The following is a 12,129-nucleotide window of genomic DNA, read 5'->3' on the forward strand; positions in this document are numbered from 1 at the left end:
AAGACAAACCGATTCATTAGAATGAATAGGAATATGACATTAATAAACACTGCTAATCGTTCTGCAAGCTGCATTTATAGAAACAGCTACTGTGACTCTTGAGAGCCAAGCGGATTTGTTACAGGCCCAAAATAAAATTATTATCATATATGTCTATATACACAACAGATGTTTTTATTTTGCAGTTTTGTTTCATTTTCACTCAATTAATGCAAATATATTCTGAAAGCTTTGACTGGATGGGCCCTGGCCTTTATGCGGCACATCCTGCAGTTTATTTGCTTGAACAAATAAGAAGTTTGTAGCTTGACACGCTACATTGTCAAAGCAGCTTCCCCATCACTAGCTCTGTGTATTGTAATTGACTTTCTGACGTCAGTATTTTCATCTTCATGTCTCTCTTCACCTCTTGTCCCTTGCCGCCCTTTGGACCTGATTTCTACAAGGGGCTTAACATGTTCTGCATAAAACCCCCGACCTCGTAATTACTCATCTCTCTCCTGACTATTATTCTAGTGTCACTTATTCATCCTGGTCACTATTATCCAAAGGCAACAGGGAACAAGAGCGAGGGAAACAGAATAAAGAATGAGTGGAAGAGAGAAAGCAAGCGAATGAACAAATGAATGTATTTGGTAATAGTCAAACTGAAACGTTTTAGGGAAATTTTACATTCAGGAACACTATACAGCGGTAATATTTTTTTCACAACTGCTGAAACCTGTCAGGTTTCATGGGAGAACTCCAACACAAATGCTAATTACGCCATTGATGTAATAATCATGTCTAACAGTGAGACTTGTTATCAAATACAAATTAATCAAAAACAAAACCCTGTCATGCCTGTCCAAAGCTCAGTGTTTACACTAATGCAGCTAAATCATGGTGGGTGGATTTGGGCAAAGATTGAGACTAATTATGTCATTTAGCCTTTCGCACCACACCGCCAGCACTCCGCATGTTTACTTCCCTTTCAAACTCACCGCGGCTTTCTGTTCATCCCTACAGACTTGTGACCTGAGAGGGCCTCGCTTCCATTATGTGGAAAGCAGTGGCTTTTAATATCACTACTGCAGTATACAACATTATCAAAGATGTGTGTTGGATGTTTATGTCAGTGCTGGTTAATAAAACAGCAGCTCTTTTCATCTTCATCTGATGACCTGTCAAGCCAAATTGGGCCTTATAGACCGTAGAGGACTGGGAGGAGCTGGTTTCCATGCGAGCCCATTAAATAATGATTATATACTCCATCTGATTGCTGTGCATCTTGCGTCCAGATTGATGCTTGGTGTTTATTTAATACGGCACGGCAACATACACTGAACTTGTTTGATCTTTACTGTCATGGAGTATTTTTAATGCAGGCCTGAGCATAAAAAATAGTCACTTCTTAAAGTGATGGATGGAGAGGAAGAGATTGAGATCTGCATTGACAGCTGTCTGCCACTGCTAGGAACTGTGGGGTTGTGGGTTGCTTTATCCTGCAATTTCCACTAGAGGCCACTGTTTTTCAGTGGAACCACAGAGGGGCGTCGTAACACATCTTCCGTAGAATGTCCATGTCCTTGCCTTCTTCTCAAAACATAATTAAAGCAGCCAGATTTGGTCCAACCGACCTGAGCCCCATCCGGACTCTACCTGTGAGTGGTAATGAGAACAGCTTAGACGGCTCAGGAAATGAAAGTGGAGGAAAATGAGAGACAACAGTGACACAGACAGACTGACATGGTATGTCAATTTGACCTGGGGATGAAACAGAAAGAGAGAAGACACAGGAGGTAATCATATACACATACGCAGCAGTCATACTGTGCTTGGCTTGATGCCTCTAATTCCGTATTCGGGTCTCATTTACACCGAAAAGGTCACACATATACCTCATTTCTACATAATATGATGGAGGCAGTAAGTGTCTGAAACCAAACCTTCATTTCACAGTGTGCGAATCAGTTTTTTGGCATCGCAGAAACACCCTGCTGCTTTTCTCCTCGGCACCTCAGAGGACGCGTCCCCTTTCGCCTCCTGCAGGTCATTCTCTTGAGGAAGCCTCTGTCAGACTCTGTCATCAGCGCCAGCTGTGCCTTGGTGAAACCAGCATATAGATGGGCAGTTTTATTTGCGGCTTTTTCAAGCTTTATTTGGGCAAAGGCTAAAAATGTAGCAATTTAACATACATTTTGGTTAATTATTTTTTACAAATGTGATACAAAAATAGTGCAGTTTATCTGTGTGAAAGTATACATTGGATAGATTGAAAAATTTCATTGTAAAATGTATTTCTGTGGATGTTCAGTGATATGTAATAATAAAACAATACACATGTTTACTTATTCTAATGTTTGTTTATAAGTGATTTGTCACACATATAGCCTCTTGTATTTGAATTTCTTTTATTTGGGCGATTTTCTCTGCAATCACTGATTTATTAAATTAATTAGATTAACTAAGCACCATATGTCATTAATTCAAATCAAATTTTCAGTCGATTGACAGCTGCACCAAAAAAGTCCCTTGTGCTGTCAACCTAAATTTAACATGAGATCCTGTCATCTATTGACCAGAGCAAACAGACAAAGAACCAGACAAATAGTCAAAAGGAGAAACTCTGACACTGATAAATATTTTTATGTGACTGCTGGGAAGGTTGTGATAGTGCCCTTCACATTTATGATTGTGAGTTGTATTTTATTATTTATTGATTTGCCCGATTTTGATTGCGACCCATGAGATGGGTTGTAGAGAAGACAGCTTTTCAACATCCCTTTGTCTCAGCAGTCGAGGTTGTACACATACTCATATTTTATTTGTCTATGAATTTTGCTTGTGTTTACATAAAAACAGATAACAAATGACATTTTGTTTAAAAAATATTTCATTCTTATCTTTTATATATTTCAAATAGATTCTATTTTATATCTGAACATATCATATTTAAAAATATATTATATTTGTGAATTTATATATACCAGCTTCACTCCCATTTTACATTTTCTTCATTTTTTATCAGGCTCATGTGTAGGTTCAGTAATTTCACTTTAATTGCAATGAATAGTTTTTTTATTTATTTACCATTAAAGTAAAATGACCAAAAGTTTGGACACCTTCTCATTCAAAGAGTTTTCTTTATTTTCATGACTATGAAAATTGTAGAGTCACACTGAAGGCATCAAAACTATGAATTAACATGTAGAATTATATATGGAATTATATACATAACAAAAAAGTGTGAAACAACTGAAAATATGTCATATTATATATATACAGTATTGTTCAAAATAATAGCAGTACAATGTGACTAACCAGAATAATCAAGGTTTTTCGTATATTTTTTTATTGCTACGTGGCAAACAAGTTACCAGTAGGTTCAGTAGATTCTCAGAAAACAAATGAGACCCAGCATTCATGATATGCACGCTCTTAAGGCTGTGCAATTGGGCAATTAGTTGAATTAGTTGAAAGGGGTGTGTTCAAAAAAATAGCAGTGTGGCATTCAATCACTGAGGTCATCAATTTTGTGAAGAAACAGGTGTGAATCAGGTGGCCCCTATTTAAGGATGAAGCCAACACTTGTTGAACATGCATTTGAAAGCTGAGGAAAATGGGTCGTTCAAGACATTGTTCAGAAGAACAGCGTACTTTGATTAAAAAGTTGATTAGAGAGGGGAAACCCTATAAAGAGGTGCAAAAAATGATAGGCTGTTCAGCTAAAATGATCTCCAATGCCTTAAAATGGAGAGCAAAACCAGAGAGACGTGGAAGAAAATGGAAGACAACCATCAAAATGGATAGAAGAATAACCAGAATGGCAAAGGCTCAGCCAATGATCACCTCCAGGATGATCAAAGACAGTCTGGAGTTACCTGTAAGTACTGTGACAGTTAGAAGACGTCTGTGTGAAGCTAATCTATTTTCAAGAATGCCCCGCAAAGTCCCTCTGTTAAAAAAAAGGCATGTGCAGAAGAGGTTACAATTTGCCAAAGAACACATCAACTGGCCTAAAGAGAAATGGAGGAACATTTTGTGGACTGATGAGAGTAAAATTGTTCTTTTTGGGTCCAAGGGCCACAGGCAGTTTGTGAGACGACCCCCAAACTCTGAATTCAAGCCACAGTACACAGTGAAGACAGTGAAGCATGGAGGTGCAAGCATCATGATATGGGCATGTTTCTCCTACTATGGTGTTGGGCCTATTTATCGCATACCAGGGATCATGGATCAGTTTGCATATGTTAAAATACTTGAAGAGGTCATGTTGCCCTATGCTGAAGAGGACATGCCCTTGAAATGGTTGTTTCAACAAGACAATGACCCAAAACACACTAGTAAACGGGCAAAGTCTTGGTTCCAAACCAACAAAATTAATGTTATGGAGTGGCCAGCCCAATCTCCAGACCTTAATCCAATTGAGAACTTGTGGGGTGATATCAAAAATGCTGTTTCTGAAGCAAAACCAAGAAATGTGAATGAATTGTGGAATGTTGTTAAAGAATCATGGAGTGGAATAACAGCTGAGAGGTGCCACAAGTTGGTTGACTCCATGCCACACAGATGTCAAGCAGTTTTAAAAAACTGTGGTCATACAACTAAATATTAGTTTAGTGATTCACAGGATTGCTAAATCCCAGAAAAAAAAAAATGTTTGTACAAAATAGTTTTGAGTTTGTACAGTCAAAGGTAGACACTGCAATTTTTTTGAACACACCCCTTTCAACTAATTGCCCAATTGCACAGCCTTAAGAGCGTGCATATCATGAATGCTGGGTCTTGTTTGTTTTCTGACAATCTACTGAACCTACTGGTAACTTGTTTGCCACGTAGCAATAAAAAATATACTAAAAACCTTGATTATTCTGGTTAGTCACATTGTACTGCTATTATTTTGAACAATACTGTATATATATATACAGTGCAGACCAAAAGTTTGGACACACCTCCTTATTCAAAGAGTTTTATTTATATTCATGACTATGAAAATTGTAGAGTCACACTGAAAGCATCAAGGGCTATTTGACCAAGAAGGAGAGTGATGGGGTGCTGCGCCAGATGACCTGGCCTCCACAGTCACCGGACCTGAACCCAATCCAGATGGTTTAGGGGTGAGCTGGACCGCAGACAGAAGGCAAAAGAACCAACAAGTGCTAAGCATCTCTCGGAGAACTCCTTCAAGACAGTTGGAAGACCATTTCAGGTGACTACCTCTTGAAGCTCATCAAGAGAATGCCAAGAGTGTGCAAAGCAGTAATCAAAGCAAAAGGTGGCTACTTTGAAGAACCTAGAATATGACATATTTTCAGTTGTTTCACACTTTTTTGTTATGTATATAATTCCATATATAATTCTACATGTTAATTCATAGTTTTGATGCCTTCAGTGTGAATCTACAATTTTCATAGTCATGAAAATAAAGAAAACTCTTTGAATGAGAAGGTGTGTCATATATATATATATATATATATATATATATATATATATATATATATATATATATATATATATATATATATATATATATATATATATATATAAATAATATATATGTATGAAGAGTTCAAATGCAAAAGCCTCTAAGTGCCATTTTAAATTTTAAATATATATATATATTATTAATAATAATAATAAAAAGAAATAGAAAATAGTATTTTCAACTACATTTAACTACCTGCCATATATAGGCCTATTAGTAGCCTATTGTGTTGTACTGTATTTTTTTTTATGTGGTTTTTATGTTTTTTTTTTTTTTTTTTTTTTTTTTTGTGACATTATAATTTTTTTTTTACCAATGTGTATTTTAACCACATTTATTTACAGCAATTTAAGTTTCAGTAGGCTGACCTAACCTTATTTTTAGCATAAAATGTGTATGGTTTATTATGAGTTGGATATGAGTACAGGTAAAGATGTGCAGTTCGGCGAGTTAGAAGTGACCTTGACAAATTCTGCGACAGAGTGAGTGAGTGAGCTGTTTCAGATAGTTTGTCTGTGACTCGATTCACTGAAAAGAACCGCATCTAAAGAGTCATTCATCTGCGAATCGGACGACACTGCTAGCACCATTGTGTGTTACACGAGTAAAGCAGTCTTTACCTGTGTCAGAATTCCCATTCGTTCCAAGTATAAATTTAATTTAATAACAAACTTCCAGATGGTTGATGGAACACGTTCTTTAGATATGTATGGGATTTAAATCCCATAGATATGCAGGTGAGTTGAATATACATTCACAGTCATAGGCTATTGCATCCTCGATGTTGCTATTGTAGTTTAACTATATTTGACCAATGACTTCCTAACAACAACCGAAATTGTGCTGTTTTTAAATGGAGCAGTTGAGTTCTCAATTTCCATGCTTACTCAGTCGAGTCTGCAACACTGCTTTTACTCGTTTGTCACAGACCAGCACTGACAGCGTTCACTGGGATACTACAGAAACTCCCAGATTGAAACAGCAAAAGCTGAAAAGAATCAGTGGAGATGAAACACAGTTCTTGAACAAAGGCACTAAGATGTGACAAGCTCTTGCTCTTCTTCTGTCATTCACACAGAGTGTTTTCTCAAACCGCTTTTTGATTTGTGGTGCTACCTTGTGATGGGCTTCTGCTGTCTGGCTCCTGTGGATGACCCAGTGTCCTTCCGCCAGCCACTTTTTAACTGCATTGACATTGACACACACTGACAAATATTTTTGTGTTTGTGACTTTGTATGTCTGTTAATGTGTGACAATGCAAACACAACCCTTGCAATGACCTCTCCTGGGATGCTCTCAGCAGATACACGCTTCACCCCAGACAGCTGAAATGGCAAACAGGTCTCATCAGTGTGGACAGGCCAAGGGAGCATTGCACAGCAGCAGCCTTTTACTGCTGTCACTCAAACACCATTCCTTTTCTCCATCCCTCACAATTCAGCTTTCAATTTCCAAACCTTTGATTTACGGTCATAGAAAGAGTGAGAGTGTGTGTGCTTATGTGAGCTAAGAAAGCTTTGATCTTGTGTTATATTTGTTCTGTGGATTGAATGTATTTTAATGCAACGCTGATGATGTTTAGGCTGCTTTTCACACATCTTCCTCTGCATGCATCCATGCTGAAATAGGGCTGATGTTTACTCTTCCCCTGAGGCCCATAAAAAAATAATAAGACATGCATGTCTCTTGACTAGAATAATATCGTTGTGTATTTGTCTGATTCTGGGCTGCACCTTTGCTCTGCTGTTTGTTAGGGCCATCAATTTAATGTTAATTAAGTGCAGTTAATTTTAACAAAATGAATAAATTATGCCCACTGATCTGTATGTAAACTGTACTCCAGCTGATTTCATGTGGTTCAAATGTTACACATAGTGGAACAGAATAGAATGGAATGGTACAAAATAATGCTTTTATTCAGTGAGGACACATTAAATTATTCAGTGACAGTAAAGATGCCCCCCCCCCCCCAAAAAAAAAACTATTTAAAATAAATGCACCTTTGAACTTTCTATTCATAAAAGAATGTTTAAAAAGTAAAATAGTTTACACAAAAATATTAAGCAGCACACAGTTTCAACGTCGATCGATAAAAAACATTTCTTGAGGGCAAAATGAGCATATTAGAATAATTTCTGAGAGATCATTTGTTACTGAAGACTGGTGTGTAGCTTTGCCAACACGGGAATAAATTACACTTTAAAATGTATTAAAGGAGTCCTATTATGCCCCTCTTTACAATATTTAATATAAGTCTCTGGTGTCCCCAGAATGTGTTTGTGAAGTTTCAGCTCAAAATAACCCACATATATCATTTTGAAAATGCCTATTTGGAGTGGAAGCAGAAACACACTGTTTTCTGGGCATACACATCTGGAGCACGCGCACAGAAAGCAGCTGTCACACAGCATGCAAGTACTAAATTAAGTTCTCTTTCATGTCTTATTGCTCTTAAACTGTCAAATACATACAAGTTTATGTTAAAAACACATGGGTTTAAAAACAGTCGGTTGTGTCTGTTTTTAAACAGCTGGGAAAGAAATTGCATGTTTATGTCAGATCTGTGTGGCAGTACATACAGTAAATAAATCAATAATGCACTGCTCTCGTGTCTCCTCTGAGACTGGGACTCTGATTAGGGTTCTGTGTTCATCAGTGCAGCCAAAGACAGAACAGTTAGCATGCTTTGCTCAAACTTTTGTCTTGGAGGTAATATTATAAGATCTCCTTTTACATCACGAGAGAGTGAAGTCTGAGCGACTCGTATTTTCACAAGCTTACAGAGAAAAGAAAAAAATTACTGGGTTGTTCATTTTCACTTTTTCTGGACTGGTGTTAGATGCACTGGGGACCCAGATGTAGCACTTAAACAGAGAAAAAAAATTATTCAATATCTAATGGAAACTAAATGAATAGATGTAAATATCTAGTTTTTCACCAATACTGTTCAAAACATTTGAAAAATGATTAGTGAGCCAGAATATTTTTTGAGTGTTTTATTTGTTGTCTGATTGTTATAATGTACCGCATTGTTTTGAATTCACAACCTGATGACATTCATTAAAATTTCTTCTTTTTGTTTCACAGAAGAAAATGAAGTCGGATGGGTTTGGAACAACATATGGGTGAGTCAACGATGTCAAAATTAAAAACTGTCCTGCGACGCAAGTGTTATTTTAAAGTGTTAACATGTTTAATTAAGTCTTCACTGTGTAATTATCTTGCTTTGGGGTTTTGTAGCAAATATTGATCTTTTATGATTTGATTTGTTTATTTTCATTAGATTTTTTGTATCATATTTTCTTGATTAACACCCACAGTATCCTGTGTGTATGTGTTTTAGGCGATAAGACAAATTTGACACCTAAGAGTGTTTTTCTCTGTAAGACTAGTGGTGAGTGTATCCCCCTCAGTGCTCTGGTAGACTGCGAATTGAAGCAGATCTAATGTCTGATTTGTTTAAACCTCTCTCTGTTGTCTCAGCACGATTGTTGGTTTGGACCAGGATTCTTTTTTGTTGTTTTTGTGTTGACGTTAATTAGAATAAATTAAGCAAGTGTCTGGATGCGTCTGTGAACGAGAGAGAGAGAGCGTAGCTGGTTTCTGATTGAAGTGGAAATGGCAGTACCTGACAACTGGATCATTGCCAGAGCGAGTGCAAGAGAGTTTGGGCCACGGCAGGGTCAGCGTCGCAGACTACACTGAGAGTAATTTGTACGCTCGTCGTGGGGCCGGCCAGCCAGCCATCTTAGAGTGCTGTCTAGACTGCAGAGAAGATCCAAAGCCTGTTGGGGCCACACAAACTGCCATTCATGACAAATTACTGTTGTATTAAACCTTAGACTAAAGAGGCACAGAGCTTGCTCTCGATACACTGGATTCGTGGCATATTTCGAAAAGGTTTGGGAGGGAAGACTAACAGTAAACAAACATCTTACACTTGGGAATTTTTCTCCGTTGAAGCAAAATTATAACTCTGCCTTTTTTTTTTTTACCGTGGGAGATGTTGAATTATCGCATTCACAAAGACTTTATCAGAGCTTGCGTAGCCCACATTTTTTTATTGTGAGAATGGAGCTGGCTGGAAAAACAGCCATGTGGATATTTATCTAGCTTGCTAGCATTGCTGGGCTATGAAGCATTAGTGGGGGTGTAATCTTCTTTTTGGTATCAGAGGTTACTAATGGTGATGTAGTACTAGCTCTCCACCATTCTATAATAAGAAGCTGCATAGAACGCGCGCTCGAGCACTAATAACAGTACTCCACCCTACACAACACCATTTTAGATGACTCTTTAATACATTCCACATGTATTCACCCTGCATGCACGGATGGCCAGTGAATGAGTGGGTGTGATTTAAAAGTAATTCCTGATATTCAGGAACACAGTCAATCTGAGCAAAATTAACAGGACTGTGTTGCATATAACTGATTTATACCCAGAAATAAAATACAATTACTCACCTCATGTGACTCCAAACAGGGATTTTATATTGACATTTTAAACTTTTCTTTCATAATTGTGAGTTTATTTCCCACAATGTGAACATAACTTGCAGTTTCAGACACTTTTTTTTTTTTTTTAAATTGTGACAATATTACCATTACCATAACATTTCCAATTTGTTTATATTAGCAACTTTATTTCTTGTAATTGAGGCACACAGTGTGATTTAATAGCTTAATATGTGACATTTATATTATTATATTAATTACAACTACCTTGTTTACTTTTTTTTACACTCTGGGCTATCATAGAAACCTATTTGACTGACTTTCTACGATGTACTATATTAAATAAAATATAATATAATATAGTCCTCTGAAACCTGTGGATAACAGGATAGGACATTATTTAATTACCAAATATCATATATATGTTTATATATATATATATATATATATATATATATATATATATATATATATATATATATATATATATATATATATATATATATGTGCACACACAGTGCGGAAAATATTTATTTGATCCCCTGCTGATTTTTTACGTTTTCCTACTTACAAAGAAATTAAGGGTCTGTAATTTTTATGGTAGGTTTATTTTAACATATAGAGACAGAACACTAACCAAAAAATCTTGGAAAACACATTATATAAAAGTTAGAAATTGATTTCCCAAAGCAAACCATGACTTAGTACTTGGTCCAAAAACTCTTATTGGCAAGCACAGAGGTAAGACGGTTTTTGAAGTTGATCACCAGGTTTGCACCCATATCAGGAGGGATTTTGATCCACTCTTTACAGATCCTCTCTAAATCCTTAAGGTTTCTTGGCTGACGTTTGGCAACTTGAAGTTTCAGCTCCCTTCACAGATTTTCTATATGATTGAGGTCTGGAGTCTGGCTTGGCAACTCCATGACTTTAATGTGCTTCTTCTTGAGCCACTCTTTTGTTGCCTCGGTGGTATGTTTCGGGTCACTGTCATGCTGGAAGACCCTTCCATGATCCATCTTCAGTGTTCTGGCTAGGGCTGCTCAATTAATCGAATTTCTAATCGCAATTACAAATATGGATGCCACAGTTAGATAATCGTTCAAAGTGGCAATTGATTGTTCAAAGTCCACTTATGTTATTGTGCATGCTTAAGATATGTTTTTTCTTACAACATGTTAACTTAAGGGTTTTTCATTTTAGTTTTAGTATAACATTATAATACCATTAAATATATATATATATATATATATATATATATATATTAGGGGTGTAACGATACGTGTATTCGTATTGAACCGTTCGGTACGACGCTTTCGGTTCGGTACGCGGTACGCATTATGTATACCGAACGGTTCGTTGGAGTAATTAATTATATTTGAAAAAAAAAAAAAAAGAGAGAGAAAGAAATATAATGATATGCGTTCAACAAGGTAGCCCAATAACCCAAACAACGTAACAGGCAACGCCCCTGACACTCCCGAAGAAGAAAAAAACACCATCTTATATGTTTATGTTAGGCTACTCAGCAGGCGCTCGCTCACTCAGTACGCGCTGAAGGCTCGTTGCAAAATAGCCAATGCGTTTAACAGACTAGAAATGAGAAGATCCTCCAATAACCAACAGGTCTGGTGTTTGGGTGCACTTTGGATTCCCTTTAAGCTATAATGGTGATGGCAAGAGAGTGGTGGATAAAAAAACAACGGTATGTCGCATCTGCAACATGACAGGGTACACCAGCGGGAATACAAAAAAAAAAAAAAAAAAAAAACAGCGGGAATATCTGGGATATATGCGTCAGTACTATCTGGGAAAAGACGAAAAAAAGGAGAAACATGCACGCAGCAAACTATCCCTGCAGCATTTAGACACTATAGCTTACAGGGAATCCAACCCAAACACCAGACCTGTTGGTTATTTTAGGATCTTATATTTCTGGTCTGTTAAATGCATTAGACATTTTGCAACAAGCCTTCAGCGCGTGCTGAGTGAGCGAGCGCCTTAGGGGCCGTTCACATATCGTGCCTAAAAACGCATGGAAAACGCTAAGCGCGTCTTTCTCCTGAGGCGTCTGTCTTTGCTAAGCAACAATGACGTGCTCTCTCCATGAGACGCGGAAATTTCAGCGAAGGATAAATGGATTTGCAGCTCTAAAAATCGCTTGCAGTAGCTCTGCTACTGAATTTATTTCAAAATTGCAATCC

Source organism: Carassius auratus, chromosome 12 (assembly GCF_003368295.1).
Source record: "Carassius auratus strain Wakin chromosome 12, ASM336829v1, whole genome shotgun sequence".
NCBI classification, from domain to species: domain Eukaryota; kingdom Metazoa; phylum Chordata; class Actinopteri; order Cypriniformes; family Cyprinidae; genus Carassius; species Carassius auratus.